The following is a 17663-nucleotide window of genomic DNA, read 5'->3' on the forward strand; positions in this document are numbered from 1 at the left end:
GTATAGCGCAGTGACCCCGGCAGCAGACTACCCATGGAGCATCCAGAAGGCTGGGTGTCTGCAGCTCACAGCCATGTTGGTACCGCAGCTGTTGGGGCCAATGCACACTTGTTCTCCCTTCAGACCCATCGGGTTTCCAGTAATAGTATGTCTCAGTCTCTCCTTCCACAAGTGTCTCCTGACAGTGCATTCTTGAGCCTTGGCCTGTGTTCTTAGCACCGCAGACCTGGAAATCAGCAAAGCATAAGAAGTGCCTGTTCTTAACCATTTTATGTTCCAGGTGAGGCGGAAAAAGGCAGAATGAAATGCGATCATTTCAGATATCAGTAAGTTCTCTGAGGGAAACTGAGGAGGTAGCTGGGCATGATGGTGCACATTTATAATTGCACTGCTCAGTGACAGAGCAGGAAGGTCCCAAGCAAACCCAGCCTGGGCTACACAGGGAAACCCTTTACTAAACCAACCATAACAAAAACAAGTGAAATCAGGAGAGGGAGATGGACAGCAAGGTGTTAGGAGGAAAGCACCTTACAGAGTGGACAAGAGCACCAGGCAGGGAGCAATGCAAAGAGCATCTCAGCAGGAGACGCCTGTGCCGTTCACAGGAGGCATGCATCGGTGAGCACGATGCCACCACACCCAACGGGGGCACGGAATGAGTTGAGACATTGAGTGAGGAGGCAGTGGGTGGGGTGGGAGGGGCATAGTGGGCCTCGGCTGAAGGGTGGGCCGGGGCTTGGTAAGTGGAATGTACTCTAAGACCGTGGTTCTCAGCCTCAGTTTCTTTCTCTTCTTTTTCCGTTTCTCCTCCTTTTTTTGAGAGAGATTTTGCTATGTAGCCACAGCAGCCTCAAATTCAAGATTTTCCTGTTAGCAGCACTATACCTGGGCTGTTGGTCTTGGCAGTGGGTCTGACCCCTTTAGGGGTCAAATGACCTTTCACAGGGGTCACCTAAGATTATTGGAAAACACAGATATTTACATTACAATTCATGACAGTGGCAAGATTACAGTTATGAAATGACAATGAAATAATTTTATGTTTGTGGGTCACCACAACATGAGGAACAGTATTAAAGTGTCATAGCTTTAGGAAGGTTGAGAAGCACTGTTCTAAGGGGACATCTTTAATAATTAAAATGAATGAATACATCACCTCTTCATGTTACCTAGAAGCAAAAATTCTGGAGATTGCAGGTGAAAGTCAAGTTGCTAAGCAGACCATGCATCACCACTGAACTGCACTGCTCAGCACAGGCCCTGCCTGCAGATGCATAGCTGCAGCCAGGGCCTTCACCTGTGACTTCTATGTTGTTGAAATGTGAATGACAGAAAGAGAAAGGGGCTGGGAATGGTGTCTAAGAAACCTGCTCTGACCTCTGTTCTGTTTGCAGGTTCTTATTTGCTCAAAAGAGAGAGACAGGGAAAGAGCTCAGATGCTTCTGCCTCACATGCTGGTTGAAAAGGGTCTGTGTACACTTCTCTCTCTCTCTCTCTCTCTCTCTCTCTCTCTCTGTGTGTGTGTGTGTGTGTGTGTGTGTGTGTGGTGTGTTTGTGTGTATGTCTGTGTGTGTCTGCATGCTGCAGCTCATATGGTCAGAAGTCAGCATTATGGACTCAGCTCTCCTTCAGCCTTTACGAGGGTTCCAGGTGATGAACTCAGTCAGGCTTGCACAACTAGCACCTTTACCCAGTAAAGCATCTCCAAAGTTTCTTTCTTTCTTTCTTTTATTTCCCCTTCTCCCCCCCCCCCTTTTTAGGGGAGGGGCAGGGTTTGCTATGTAGTCCCAGCTAGCCTCAAATTCAAGATCCTCTTGCTGGCTCCAAGACACCTGGCTCATTATTTGCTTTTGAATCCATCAACAGTTCCCTGCTTGGGATCAGTCGGTACAAAACACACCTTTATTTTCTTTCTGCTGGATCTTAGCCACACGCAGTCTGTTATAACCCTCCCCCCACCACGTCCCAGAGTACTGTGTGCCCTTTGAGCTGGAGACCATAGTTGTTTGCCCATGGTGAAGCACCTGGCACCTTCTGTTAAATGGATACCTGTTCCTCTTTGGCAAGCTCCCAGCACCCTGCACCCTGGATGGCAGGCTCCCTCCCAGGCTGCTCCTGCCCTCAGCAGCAGCAGGATTCCTCAGTGCACATGCTCAGTTGCAGCCCCTGCTACTCTGTTCCCCACTGTGAGCACCTGATTTTATTTCTTTCCTGCCTTTTCCTCTACATCGTGAGAGGACTCTCCTTAAGGCTTCACAGTCAATTTCCCCTTGGAGTTATTTTGCTGTGAAGGGAGAGAGAGAAACAGTGGTGCTACTTGCCTGCCACAGCAGAAAGAAGCATTGAGAGATGCCATCTGCACAGGGGCAGAGGAAACTCAAGGCCTGGCTAAATATATCCACTTGGCATGAAGCAAGCGAGGCCTGAGCTGGAGCAGAAGAAGGCCTCCTCTGCACAGAGACGTTGCACCTCACCTTTGCTGTTAGGACATGCCAGCCTTCTGCCTTCCATCACATCCTGTGAACTTCAATTTCTTGGTGGCTTTGAGTTCACAGACTGGCATGCTGGAGGCGTGCTCTCTCAGCCCCCGTATGCGGCCTTGCATAGTGCTGCAGGAAGATTCCACTAGCAGCTGACACTGATGCGATCAGGAGATTCCATGTGATGATCCTTCCTCTAAAAAGTCAGATGATTGGGGTCCATATTCTTCTTCTTTTTTTTTATCCAGCACATAGTCCTATATTGTAGCCCAGGCTGGCCGTGAACTCATGATGCTCCTGTCTTCCAGCTACTTGGTAGACACCACCATCTATGTTATATTCTTTTTGTCTTGTTTTTCGGTTTGAGACAGGGCATTACTATGTAGCCTTGGCTGGCTTAGAAGTCACTGTGTAGGCCAACGTGGCCTTGAACTCACAGAGATCCAGCTGCCTCTGCCTCCCAAGTGCTGGGATTAAAGGCGTGCACCACCACACTTGTCCATGGTATACTTTCTTATGAGGGATAACTGGGCTGGCGACTGGAGCCAGAGGTGTGTCGCCTGGGGGCCTTTGTTTGATAAAGCTGGGCATGGTGGTGCACTCAGGAAGCAGACACAGCAGATCTCAGGGAGTTTGAGGCCAGCCTCATCTACACAGTGAGTTTCAGGACATCCAGGACTATATAGAGACCTTAACTCAAAGAAACAAAAAATACCACCACTACCACCACCCTGCACAAAGCATGTAGAAGGCGAGGAGGTGGCAGAGCTTGTGGAAACCGCAGAGTAGAATGCGGGGCAGAGGAAGACAGGCAGAGGCTTCTATTTAACACTAAGCCACAGCCTTTTATGATGCAGTCATGAAGTGGAACCCTCAGGAGAATGAGGGAGTGAGCCTGTGGAGCAGTGTCCCAAGCAAAGGAGCAGAGACTGGAGCTCTGAGGTGAGGAGGAAGGAAGGAAGGAAGTGGGAGAAGGGTTGAAGGCAGCTGTGAGGCAGGACGGTAAGTCAGGGGACTGTGGTAGAGACAGGATTTTTCTTATGTTGAACAAGCAGCCTTCATAGGTTGAGCAGTTTTATAATTCTGGCAAAGACTAGCTCATTCTAGAGAGTTTGAACCCAGTACCTGGACCCACGGTGTATGTGCTGCCATGGGAGACTCATTCTCCATTTGCAGAAGTGGTTTCTTTAGGAATCAAGAGTGAACCAAAATGTCTAATGATAGGCAGAAAAAAATTAAAGTTTTTAATTTATTTTATTTTTTTTTTACTTATTATTTGTGTGGTGTCGGGATGAGGGAGGAACATGTGTGCCACTGTACATATGTGTGGAGGTCAAAGGACAGATTTCAGGAGTCAGTTCTCTCCTTCAACTGTGGGATCTGAAGATTGAACACAGGCATGTCAGGCTTGCACCAGGTCAGTGCTTTTACCTACTGAGCCATCTTTCTACCTCAAGTCTCTTTAGAACCCTGCTGCCTGTGCATCACTGTCCAGACTGCATATAGCTGGCCCATCCATTATACCTAGAGGGGCGAGAGAGAGGGGGAGGGAGAGGGGGAGAGAGCGAGGGGGGGGGCGGGGAATAAGCTGTCTCAATCTCAGGGAGAGATAGCTCCATATTTAGTGTTGTAAGAGCTACGTGAAGGAAGAACTACTGAGACACCTTCTGGAAGGCCTTCACAGCTCGGCTCTCTTTCTCCACCTTACAAAGTTCAGGATCCCCTGCCTAGGGAATGGTGCTACCCACAGTGAGTGGTTCTTTCTATTTCAATTAATACAGTCAAGCCATGTCCACAGGCCAACTCAATTTAGATAGTGCCTTCGCTGAGACACTTCCTAGGTGATTCTAGGTTATGTCCAGTTGACAAAACCAACCATCGCAGTGTGGGTCCCCCAGCAAGGTAAAGCTTTTATGTCCACAGTTATGGCCTAGTGTCCTTATTATAGGTACTTGCTGACATCTAAAGGCTGTTGTTGTCCAGGCATTCCCAAGGCAGCCTGTCCCACTACAGCAGGTACTACAGCAGGCTGCGTCAACAGTGAGCCTTAGAAAGCAAATGCTGCTGCCAGGGAAAGTATGTTACACAGGAACTTCTGTTGGGAATTTGAGATAACACGGCCTTTGAGCAAGTGCCTCCTTTTATTTATTTTTATTTATCTACTTTTTGTAGTGTGTGGGTTTGAACAGTCCCTTCATATGTTACACAAGCACTCTCCTGAGCAATTTCCCAGCCATTTTTTCATTTTAAATTACCTTGTAATCCTCCTGTCCCAGCCTTCCGAGCAGCTAGACTTGTCTCCCAAATTTTTTTAAAGATTTGTTTATTATATATATGTCGCGCCCTCCCGCCGGCAGGAACGACGCAGACACCAGGATTCTTCTCAATCGCACTTTTTTGGGAGCGCCCTTGAAGCTGAAGCGAAAGACCCCGAATGCCCGAGAGCGCATCACTTAAATAGCTCTGTGTATGTGTCGTTGTCAATATCTCATAGGTCGTATCTGGATGCCTCATTAGCATGCCCCATTAGCATGCCCGTGGCTGAGAGGGCAGCTCCAGAATACTTCATTTGCATACCCCTGTTCGGGAGGGGCACGTTGGGAGAGCTTATGCCTGTGCACGTGCGGGAGCGGTTGCCGCTGTCGCCATTACTGGGTGCGGGCGCGCCTTACATATAAACAGTGCACATCAGATCATATTATAGATGGTTGTGAGCCACCATGTGGTTGCTGGGAATTGAACTCAGGACCCCTGGAAGAGCAGTCAGTGCTCTTGACCGCTGAGCCATCTCTCCAGCCCTCCCATATTTTTTAATGCTGTTTTAACAGAAGCAGGGTTTTGTCATCTATCTGATAAACTTACTTTTCTTTTTTTTTAATCTCCATACCACACCATGGCTGTCTTTCCATCCTGCAACTCACTCACTAAGCGGCTTAGAGCAATGTTTGGGCTATGATGGCTTGGCCATGCACTAGCTGCATCTTCGGTGCTTTTGACAGATAGAAAAAGGGTGATCAGGTCAGTTGTGGGAGAGACAACAGAAGTGGTTAGGAGTGGCAGGAGACAGGGAGAACAGCAGAGGAGCAAGAGCCCCCACATTTTCAGTCCAGGAGGTGCTGGAACTGTGCATGGTTTCTGTGCTTACGCCAGTTCTCCCTCCAGCTTCATGCCCCATGACTTCTGTTCTCCCATCTGAACACACAGGGACAGGGAAAGGGGCAGGGACATTCCAGTGCCCCCTGCAGCATGGGCAAAGGCAGGATTCTCTTGATTCAGGATGCAGTGGTAAGATGGACTTTGTACATTCTCAGCAGAGCTCCTGAGTGAGTCTGGAAATAGCCCAGATGAACGCTGGATTGCATTAGCATAAAAGCCTCCACAGGCTCTGCAGGTGCTTCGGTTGGTAGCGTGCTTACTGCACAAGCATGGAGATTTGAGTTCGGATCCCCAGCACCCATGTAAAAAGCCGGCATGGTGTGCTCATTTGTAACCCCAGTGCTGGAGACATGATATAGCCCATGAGGCTTTCTCACCAAGCAAGCTAGCAAATCAGTGAGCTTCAGGTTCAGTGAGGGACACTGCCTAAAGAAATATGAGGCAAAGTGACTGAGGAAGATACCCAGTGTCAGTCCCTGGCATCTACACACTGTACAGGCATGTGTATACACATGGAAAGTCTCACACACGCACACACACACACACACACACACACACACACACACACACACACGAACACAACACATGCACATCGCTCCTTTGCTGCACCTATCAAAGACCTAATAACACCGGAGAACTTTAAGCTAAGGGTGGTTTTTGAGATGACAAAGTGCACACTGCATAAGCACTGAGTTGCAAACTGGTTGAGGTTGTAACATCCATTACACAGTCTGTGAATTGAGCACTAGGGGTTTGAAGTAACTGAGGAACAGAGAGACCTGCACTAGACACCGGGGCTCTGAGACTGTGTTTGGTCTGTGGCGGTGCAGTCACAGGCTGGGAACTGAGTCTGGCTGGTTCTGCTCCAGAAGGTGCCATAGGCTGTCGTGGCTGTTATTGATGCTGAGCCTGGGAGCCAGCCATACAGCAGAGCCCCCATCAGTGCTGCTTCATGGTGCTTTCCACAGTGACAGGGAGAAACTCCTTAGCTGAATCTCTCCCTGGTGAGTGAGAGGCTGAGAATGATGGTGAGAAATGCCAAAAATCAGAGAATCAGCTGGGCAAACCTGAATGGAGCGCTGCTCAACATACAGCTGTGCTAGAGTCTTGAAAAGTGTCAGTGGCAAGAGACAAGTAAAGGCAAGGAATGGCCCAGCTTAAAGGACAGTAAAGACATGCACCACAGTGGTGTTTAGTGAGAACGAGGGGCCGGGAGGGAATCACTGAGTTCGAGGGAAATTTAGTAATTGCTAAATCTGAGGAGTTAACAAATTTGAGTATAGATGACATTATATATGTCATAATATTGGATTGATGTTACATTTCCTGAGCTTGAAAGTTTTTTAAACTGTGCCTTCTCAGAAAACATCTTTTTCCTTTCCTTTTCTCCCTTTTTTCTCTTTCTTTTTAAAAATGTTTTATTTTATGTGTATAGGTATTTTGCCTGCATGTAAGTTTGCACCACATGCATGCTTTGCACCTATGGAGGCTGGAAGAGGGTGCTGGCTCCCCAGGAACTGGAGTTAAAGACAGATATGAGTTTGTGAGCTGCTATGTGGGTGATTAGAGTAGAACCCAGGTCCCCTGAAAGGCCAGGCAGTGCTCTTAACCCCCAAGCCCTGTCTCCAGCTTCTCAGGAAACATTCTTAGACGACATGTAGATCATAGAAGACAGAGGGTCACAGTGTTACAAATGCAACAGAATAAAGACTGTACAGAACGTGGGTGGCAAAGATAACAGTTGGTGAACGTAGGCGAAAGATATCTGGGTGCCCATTATACTAATTTATAAATTGTGAGTTTTACATTTTTCAAAATAAGTGTTTAAAAATCAAAAAGCTAGGGTTGAGAGATGGCTCCATGGGTGAAGCACCTGCCACAGAGCAGGAGGGCCTGAGTTTGACTCCCAGAACAAAAGTAAAGCCAGTTGAGGCAACCAGTGCTCATACTGGGCAATAGAGGCAGCTACAGGAGACAGCCCAGAAGCTTCTCAGCTAGCCTGGTGTACACAATAGTACTGTGTCAAACATGATTGTGTCAAACAAGATCAAAGGCAATGACCCAAGGTGATTGTCTTCCCTGCCCTCCATATCCATACTGTGGCAAGAACCTCTCCCCACAACACACACACACACACACACACACACACACACACACACACACACATACACGATGTAGCCCAGGAACTCCTGGGGCTTGGGAACTGAGCCTGAAGTTAAGAATTCACCTCAAAAAGTGGATTGAGATACTTACTCTGTGGAATATGGGAACTATAAAACACAAATATTTAAAACCATAGTTAAAAACTCAAAATTGTCAACATTTAAAACATTTTTGTATTTGTTATTTACTTTTTTGGGATGTGTGTAGGATGAGGACAATTTTTGGGAGTTGATTCTGTCCTTCTGCCTGGTCAGTCCTGGGGATCAAACTCAGGCCAAGCTTGTACCACAAGTGCCTTTACCCACAGAGCCATCTTGTTGGCCCCAAATTATCAACTTGTTTCCCCTCTAAAGATTTACTTTAAATTTTATATATATGTATGCATGCCTGTTTGTAGGTATATGCATGGGAGTGCAGGCACCTGTGGAGGCTAGAGGCATTGGTCACCCTACAGCTGGAGTTAGAGATGTCTGTGAGCTGCCCAATAGGAGCACAGGGAACCAAACTCAGATCCTTCGGAAGAATAGTAATGCATGCTCTTAACTACTGAGCTATCTCTCCAGACTCTAAAATCATTAACTCTTAAGAGAAAACAAGGCACAGTTCAAAAAAGTAATAACAGTCAGGGTTCCTATGGATGTGGTGAAGCATCATGACCGAAGCAACTTGGGGAAAAAGGGACTTGGCTCACATAGAGTCATATCCCACTGAGGGGAGCCAAGGAAGGAACTCAAACCAGGTGGGAACCTGGAGGCAGGAGTTGATGCAGAGGCCATAGCGGAGTGCTGCTCCTGCTTTCTTATAGAACCCAGGAACACCAGCCTAGGGGTGGCACCACCCATAACCAATCACTAATTTAAAAATGCCCTATAGGCCTGCCCCATAGCTAGATCCTAAGGAAGAAGTTTCTTCCTCTCAGATGGTTTTAACTCATTAAGTTGACATAAAACTAGCCAGCACATGGGTGGAACAGTAATGCCAAGGTCTTAGAGATTTCAAAGCAGTTTCATTTGTTTGTTGATTGTTAGGGCAGGATATGGCTGTGTAGCCTAGACTGGCTTCGAATTCTCAATTCTCCTGCTTCAGCCTTCGGAGCACTAGGATAACCTGTGTGTCTATGCTGGGTAGTTTTGTGTCATCCTTGGGATGATGGCCCTGCACTCTATAAGAAATCAGGCTGAGCAAGCCAGTAAGCAGCACCCTCCATGGTCTCTGCATCAGCTCCTGCCTCCAGGATCCTGCCCAATTTGAGTTCCAGTCCTGACTTCCCTCAGTGATGGACTGTGACCTGGAAGTATAAACTGAAATAAACCCTTTCCTGCCCAAGTTGTGTTGGTCATGATGTTTCATCACAACAACAAAACCTTAACTAGGCAGTGTCTGACTAATACATAACTTCAATAAGTTTTAAAGACAGAGCCCCTAGTCAGGAGAGAGAGTATGTCTTAACTCTGAGTGGTACAGGCAGGTTGGCAAGCTGTTTTATAAAAGGAAATATTTCCCCCAAAAGATTTATTTGTGTGTCTAGTGGAGGGTGTGTCATGTGACCACATGCATGCCAAGCCCAAATGAGCAGATGTTAGATCCGCAGGAACTGGAGTTATATCGGTTTTTATGAGCTACTGTGTGGATGCTGGGAACCAAGCCTGGGTCCTCTGTAAGAGCAGTAAGTACTCTAACTGCTGAGCCATCTCTCCAGCTCCTGGGATCTGGTAATTTAACGAATGTACACAAGTTATATTTCAGCAGGAAGTGGGGAAAGGGAAAGACAAGGCACTTCTTGGAAGAGGGGAGGCAGTGGAGGGTGACTGTGGTGGCCCTCTGTAAGACAGGAATATTGTACTCCATGAAAATTCTTTGTTGGACATAAATAAAAAACGTGGCGGCTCTTGGCTCGTGGACTTCAGTGTGTGCAGAGAAGGACACATGGTCAAAGCTGAATTAAACATGGTGGGCGGTAGTGATGGTGGTAAGGCACATGCTCAGCACACATGAGACCTGGGTTGATGATAGCCCCCAGATCATTATTTTCCATAAAACAATTCCCTTTTGTTTTGCCTGTTGATATAGGCTGGCATCGATCTTAAGAGCTGGGTGCCTCAGGCTCCAGGTGCTAGGATGATAGATATATTTGCTTTATGCACTTTTGTCACATTAAAAACAATTCAAAAGTAAAAACAAACAATGGATGCCAACAAGATAGAGTTGGGTAGGAAATACCTTATCAGTTAAGACCTGAAAACTAAAGGCTAAAATTCGAGGTAGGGAGGAGCCACAGCACTGGGTAGGCTGAGCTGCTTCGGCTCCCCAGGCCTTCAGCTGGCCCACCCGGCCCACAGTGCGCATCATTGCTGCTATTTGACTCTTAATTAGAAAACGTTCTCTGAGGGTGCACGTCAAGCTTTCCCTGCTCTGTACTCCATGTTGGATGTCATGACAACTCAGCTGTTTCCCTGAGGCCTGACAGCACGTGATGGAGACCCACCAAGAGAGTAGCTGGCCTGCCATAAACCTTTTGAAGGGCCTTGGCTAAGTCAGCTTCCTTTGGAGCCCCGTTTCCTCTTCCAACAGGAAGGTGTGGATTAAGTATTTCTGCTTCCTGCCATCTTTGAACTTGAGGCTCCTAGGTTGTAGATTAACACCTTCACATATTTCAGACTCTATAGCAACAGTGAAGACGTGCTATACACAGAGTGTGGCTCAGCCTGGGAGTTGTCTTACAGGTCACTGGCAGGTAGACACACCTCCCACCGCCAGACCCTAGCTCTGCCTTGTTGCCTGTAGGGTCTGGAGTGTGTTGGGGTTTTCTTCTTGTTTTGTTTGTTTGTTTGTTTGTTTGTTTGTTTGTTTTTTCAACTAGAGTCTCACCACCCACATAGCTCTGCCTATCCTGCAATTTACAATGTAGACCAGGCTGGCCAAAAACTCACAGAGATTCTCCTGCCTCCTGTCCTGAGTGCTGAGATTAACAGTGTGTGCATGCCCAGCTCTGTTTTTGACCTTTAGAAAACTGCCTTGCATAATTAGTATGCAAGCAAATCTTTGTTAAGCAAAGGAATTGAATAATTGAGTAGTTGGGTCCGTGAGAGGAAGAAGGGTGTGGCACAAGTGCTTGTGAAGCACACTGCCACATTGCATCTCCTTGGTGTAACTACAGTAACAATATTTTCCAAGCTGTGAGTAAGGACACATAAGATCGTAAAGCGGGGCAATGGACTGAGTGGATCCCTGGGACCTGGATGGTGGAGGAAAAGAGCTGACTCTCCTACGTTGTCATCTGACCTCCACATGCGTGTGTATATGTATAACCTGCACTCTTCACATATACACAGATGGATGAATAAATCTAATCAACTGTGTTTTCAAAACTGAAATGTTTGTCCTCCTCAGGGTAGAGGAGACAGTGGGGAAATGTAGCTCATATCCTGAAATACTGGGCTATAGGATCGGTGTTCTAAACTCAAAGTATACTTTAAATCACATCACTCACTCAAGACAAGCAGGAAGTGGTGGGAATGCCAAGGGCAGCCATAGTCAACTGTCACCATAGAAATGCAAGCCCTATGGAGTCAAGCCAGGTAGCTGGCAAGAGGTTTGGTTAGTTTTATAAATTTAAAAATTTTCTACTTTATGGATATGGGTGTTTTTGGCTTCATGTTATATCTATGCAGTACTTTTGTGCAGTGCCCTCACAAGCCAGAAGAGGGCACTGGATCCCCTGGAACGGGAGTTCCAGACAGCCTCGAGCTGCCATTGCAGGGCTAGGATTTGAACCCAGGTCCTCTGGAAGAGCATATAGTCCTCTTACCCACTGAACCAATGCTCCAACCCCAGATTTCTTCCTTTTTTTAAAATGTTGATAATTAATTCATAATTTCCTTTGCTCCAAACAAAACATGCTTGCTGGCCAGATTTGGCCCTCATAACACCAACTAGTGACTTCCGTTTCAGACTGAAAGCTTTGATAGTTTGGTGAAAGAGGAGGACTTTCTCCATCCCAGTGGAACTAGAATTAGCCTGTGGGCTACCTAGGACCACTAGGGCAGTCCGAGATGCCCAGCCAGACAACGCGAATGAAGCACAGACTGGCTGATGGCCTTAGTGGGCCCTGGGCCAGTGGGGCACTCCTAGGAGGCCATCGGGGCAAGGCTGATGCAGTGCTGGGCAGGAGCGATGCATGCACATGCACAGAGATGTGAAGCCAGAACTAATGGGGCATCCAGAAGGGACCACGTGGCCACACAGCACCCCATAGATGCTCATGCAAATGAAGCTGCCAGATGGAATGTGGCTCTCTGAAGCAGCTTTTCCAATTTACCAATAATAAAGAATGACCCCTTGGTCAATAATAGTATAAATGGTCTGGCTTATGCCTCACATGTATAGCCTACTTAGAATTTCTTAGCTATTTTGCATTCTCTTCTGTCATTTTATGTAACAGCTTAATGCATAATGCTTTCCCATTAAGAAGGTTCAAACAATCTAGAAGTGAACCTGATGATTATGAAGAGCTCTTTGCTTTCAGCTGGATTGAGCCGTGTGGACCCCATTCAGTTGCCTGTGTGTTTGTTTATTCATTGATTTTTATTTCATGTCAGTTTGGCCTTTCCTTTTTCCTTCCCTAAACAGTTTGGTTTGGTTGGTTGGTAAAGCTCCCTACGCTACTCCTGCTATACTGGATCCACAAGTCTGCTGCTCCCCCAGCTCAGTCTTTATCTAGCCAGTGTTCTATTGCTGTGAAGAGACATGTGAGCACGGCGGCTCTTATGAAAAAAAGCATTTGATTGGGGCCTTGCTTATTGTTTCAGAGGATTGGTTCATCATTATCCTCATGGTGGGGGCATGGTGGCATGCATGGCCCTGGAGTAGTAGCTAAGACTACTTCCTGGTTCAGGCTAAAAGAGAGGGTGGCACTGGGCCAGACTTGGGCTCTTGAAAGCCCACCCACCTGTGGTGACACACTTACTCCAACAAGGCCACACTTTTATTTTCATTAATTAATTTTACATCCAGATCGGAGCTTCCCCTCCTTCCTCTACTCCCAGCCTCCCTCCCCTCCCCTCCCCTCCCTTCCCCCTATGCTCCCTGCCTTTCTTCTTAGAGAAGGGGAGACCTCCCATGGATAGCAGCCTGCCGTGGCTTATCAAGTAGGACTGGGTGCATCTTGCACTGAGGCTAGACAAGGTGCTCCAGTTAGGGGAAAGGAATCCAAAAGCAGACAACAGAGGCAGAGGCAGCCCCTGCTCCTGCTGTGAGAGGTCCCACAGGAGGACCCAGCTGTGCATCTGTTACATATATGAGGGGTCTAGATCTGTCCCATGGATGCTCTCTGGTTGGTGGTTAGGTCTCTGTGAGCCAGTATGTGTCCAGGGTAGTTGATTTTGTAGGTTTACTTGTGATGTCCTTGGCCTCTCTGGCTCTTTGCATCCTCACCACCACCACCAGCCCCTTCCATAAGATTCCTTGAGCTCCGCCTAATGTTTCTGTGTGTGTGTGTGTGTGTGTGTGTGTGTGTGTGTGTGTGTGTGTGTTTTGGCTGTGTGTTTTTGTTTCTGTTTTCATCAGCTGCTGGGTGAAGCCACACAGATGACTGTTATGCTAGACTCCTGTCTGAAAGTACAGCAGAATATTATTATAGTGTCAGGGGTGGGATCTTATGACATGCAGCCCAAGTTAGACCAGTCATTAGTTAGCTGGGTTGAAGGTTTTGTGGGTGGGTTGGTGTCCCCATCCCTCCACTAGAAGTCCCACCTAGCTACAAGAGGTGGCCATGTCAGGCTCCATATCCCTTGCTGCTAGGACTCTCAGCTAGGGTCACCAAGACAGACTCCCAGGAGCCCCTTCCCCATCCCAGAGATGCCCCACTTACTTCTGTTCTCTCTCCTAGCTCTCTCCCCCCAGCACACATCTGATACCCACACCTGTTCCCCTCCTCACCCGCTTTCCCACCTAGTTCCTCCCTCTATCTATTTTAGACTCACTGGCCAGATAACCTAGCTAATGGGTGAGCTCCAGATTCTGTCTCAGCAAATAAGGTGGAGTGATTATAGAAGACACTCAGAGCTGACCCCTGACCCATGCCTGTGCGCATGTGCACACAGGTTCACATGTCTTCTCCCTGCTTCCCCGTCTCGTCTCACATCATACCTGCAGATTCAGAATAGGATCTAGAGGAGGGTGAAGTGCTTAGAATTTGCTCTGGTTTGTTTGTTTGTGGTGTTGAGGTTGAACTCAGGGCCTCAAGCACACAAGGCAGGAACTCTGCTGCTCAGCTGCAGCCCCAGCCCAGCACTTGTCTCTTTAATAAGCCTTCCTGGGCATGCTCATTAATCGACCATTGCTATAGGTCTCTGCTATTGGGCTGTTTCATCAGGCCGATTCTCACAAATGTGTCCATTTTTCCTTACATCTCTTTAGCTTTGCATCATTTGCTTAAATCTGCGTCCTTTTGTGTGTGATGGTGTCAGGATGGCTCTGCATGAAGTGTACCTTCCGTATATATGAAAACATCAGTGTCAGTGTCCCATTAAAGGTATGTGAGAAGGTTGAGGAGATGGCTCAGTGTTTAAGAGCACTGGCTGCTCTTGCAGAGGTCCTGGGTTCGATTCCCAGCACCCACATAGCAGCTCACAACTATTTGTAACTTGAGTCCAAGGGGATCTGATGCCTTTTTCTGGCTTCCATAGGCAGTGAATGCATATGGTGCACAGACATACATACAGGCAAACACCCATACACATAAACATTTAAAAATGAAGGAAAACAGAGTAGTTGAGCCCGCTCTGTCTGAATGTTTATCTTCTGGAGCTTGATTTGGACGATATTGTCTAGACCTCTCTGCCCAGTAGATTTTGTGTGGTGCTTTTCTTTTTGTCTTTTGGGCACTGTATTCTTATACAGTCACTTGGTATGATTTCTAGCATACTTAATTAGTCACCCTTTGGTGCTCTTCCAACTTAATTTATCTTTCTGGAAATGTTAATGATGAAATTAAAAGTTGTAAGATTGCTAGCTGCTGCTTCTTCATGGATGGGGTACCCATGTGTGTCTCTGGGGACGGCAGTCTCTTGGCTTCCACAGTCATCGGCTTCCACCTCTCCTGTCAGACTCTTTTGCGGGGGGGGGGGGGTATTCTTTCTTAAACTAAATTAATCAAGTTTGGTACCGATCTTTCAAAAGGCTGAGTCACCAGACCTTCTGTCCTTTCTCTGTTGTCCTGTTGCTACTTCCTGTGCTATTTTTTGCCTCCTGGCACCAGGGTAGGGGAGCAGGACATGAGTGTGGCTACTATGTGCTCTGTAAACTGGGGACCTTGGCTTCTCCTCCAAATAGTAAGCTCCTTATCAGCCTTGGGAAGGTTTTTTGGAGTGTGCTCTGCTGTCCTCTTGCCCTTCAGCCCATAAGTTGGCTCTGCTTGCACCCCTAAGGTAGCTATAGCAGCATGCAGCAGGGCGTCCTCTTGCTTGATCCTGGCTGACTCAGCTGTGTGCACAGAAGCCAGGCCACAGCAGCCTTCTGCTGAATTTTGCTGCCTATATTTTGTTTGTTGCTCTCTGTGCCTCCAGTTCTTCCGGAATATGCCATTTCTCTCAGAAGTCCCCAACCATTCCTTGGCATCAGTCTCATTTGGTCTTTACCAGCCAGCCCTATCCAGCTTCCTGTCTCTGGGTCCTTCAGCTAGCCCCTGCTCTGCAAGGCTCAGGCATGGATGCTGATGGGTGATGCTGAGAGGTTTATCTGGGGCTCATGGTTAGGTCAGGTCCAACGGGATCTCATAGTACATGCTTCCTGACCTGCTGGCCTCTCACCTCTGCCAGCCTGCTTTCTAAGATGCGTTGGCTTGCCTTTAGTGGTAGACTAGCAGGCAGAACACCAGGGCACTTCATCAGTGCATCTAGCATGGAAGATAAATTAGTCGATGAAAGTCTGAGGATGGCAAATATACCAGAAAACTAAAAATATTGACTAATATTTATTTAATTTTTTGCATCTATAATGTATGTGTTATGTCTGTATATCTATGTATGCATGTTCACACATGTGGGGGCTCATGTGTATGCAGGTACATGTGCATAAGTATGTGTGTTATGTGTACATTGTGAATGTACATGTATGTATACACGTTCACATGTGTGGGCTCATGCATGTGTGTAAGTGTATATGGGGGTGGGGGCGGAGGCCCAAAGTTGTCAGTAGTTGTTTGCCTTGGTCATTCTCCTCTTTGCTCATTGAGGCGAGTTTCTCTGTGAACCCACCACTCATTTACTCTGGCTAGTCTTGTTAGCTAGCTTGCCCTGGTGATCCCTTGTCTCTGCCTCCCAATGCTGGGATTATATTTATCTACCTTGCCTGCCCAGCTTCTGTGTAGCTTCTGGCATCCAAACTCCAGTTCACACATTTACATGATAAGCACTTTATCCCTTGAGCCATCTTCTCATCTCTTATATAATATTTGAATTATACATAGTATAATTCAAATTTTTCATAGTCATAGTTCTATGGAAATGATGTAGAAGAATGTGATTTTAAAATGTACAGGGTGCACCTGGGCATGGTGAAACATTCCTGTAAATGCGGAAAGCAGGAGGTAGAGACAGGAGGATCACAAGTTCTAGGCTAGGCTGAGACACATAACAAGTCCAAAGATAGTTTGGGAAAGTTAGTGAGACGCTGATTCATGAATTAAGAGCTGAGGCTGTGGGTCAATGGTGGGGTGCTTACCTGCCATGTGCAAGGTCCTGGGTTCCACACTTCAACACACACACACACACACACACACACACACACACACACACACACACACACCCCTCAGCATTTAAACTTAGGACGCAAGTCATGAGCTATGAGCACTTTGTGACTTAGAAGCCCCTGGGCTGTGGGGTGAGGTCTCTTACCAAATGGCTGTCCCATGAAAGCATGAGCTTCCTCTCTCCTGTCCATCACTCTGCTGCTTGCCTTTATCACCTGTGTCTGCTTATGAGACAGATATTTTCATAAAAAATGGTTTTTAGTTGAATTTTTTTACATTTGTTTACTTATTTAAGTGTGTGGATGCACACATGTGTGAAGATCAAAGGGAAACATGTAGTAGTGGGCTTCCTCCTTTCATGTGATTGATTCTGGGAATTGACCCCGTTAGGCCATCAGGCCAGTGAAAGCACCTGTGCCCTCTGAGCCATGTGTCTGGCCCCAAGCTTTTACATTTTGTGTATAGGGGTGTTTTGGTTGCATGTATGTCTGTGCACCACGTGTGTGCCTAGTGTCCACAGAGGCCAGAAAGGGCATCAGGTCCCCAAGCATTGGAGTTGCACATGGTTGTGAACCGTCACGTGCATGTTGGGAATCAAACCCAGGTTCTCTGGAAAGGCAGTCAGTGCTCTTAGCCTCTAAACCATCACTCCATCCCCCAATTCTTAATCTTAAAAATTACATTTATTTATGTTTTATGTGTATGTATAATCATGCGTGCGCACTTGTGGAGGTCCGAGGATAATTTGTACAAATTGGTTCTCTCCTTCCACCATGTTGGTTCTGGGGATCAAATTCAGGTCATTAGTCTTGGTAGCAATTGCTTTTGCCCACTGAATCACCTCACTGACCTCCCCTCCCCCCGCCAAATATTTCTTTAATAAATGAATGAATAAAGATGACAACAGTTATCCAGTGCAGGATAAGAAGCCTTTCAGGCCCAGGAGGGTAGTATGAAAAAACTTAGACCACTTCATTCTCCTGTCTAGAGTAGTCCAGGCTGTCATGCTCCATCCACTCAAGTCACCACATGCTGTTTTGGGGACTCTCCTCAGAAAACACTCATGGATCCATCAAAGGAGAGTGGACTGGCTTGGTTCATGACAGCAGGACAGG

At 47.0% G+C, this 17663-nt stretch overlaps 1 protein-coding gene across 1 annotated transcript in view; it reads left to right on the forward strand.

The window, feature by feature from the left end:
* Katnip (katanin interacting protein) overlaps nucleotides 1-17663 on the forward strand; it is a 175366-nt gene that overhangs the window by 75368 nt on the left and 82335 nt on the right. The window lies entirely within an intron of this gene.

This window comes from Acomys russatus, chromosome 5, assembly GCF_903995435.1.
Source record: "Acomys russatus chromosome 5, mAcoRus1.1, whole genome shotgun sequence".
Classification (NCBI taxonomy): domain Eukaryota; kingdom Metazoa; phylum Chordata; class Mammalia; order Rodentia; family Muridae; genus Acomys; species Acomys russatus.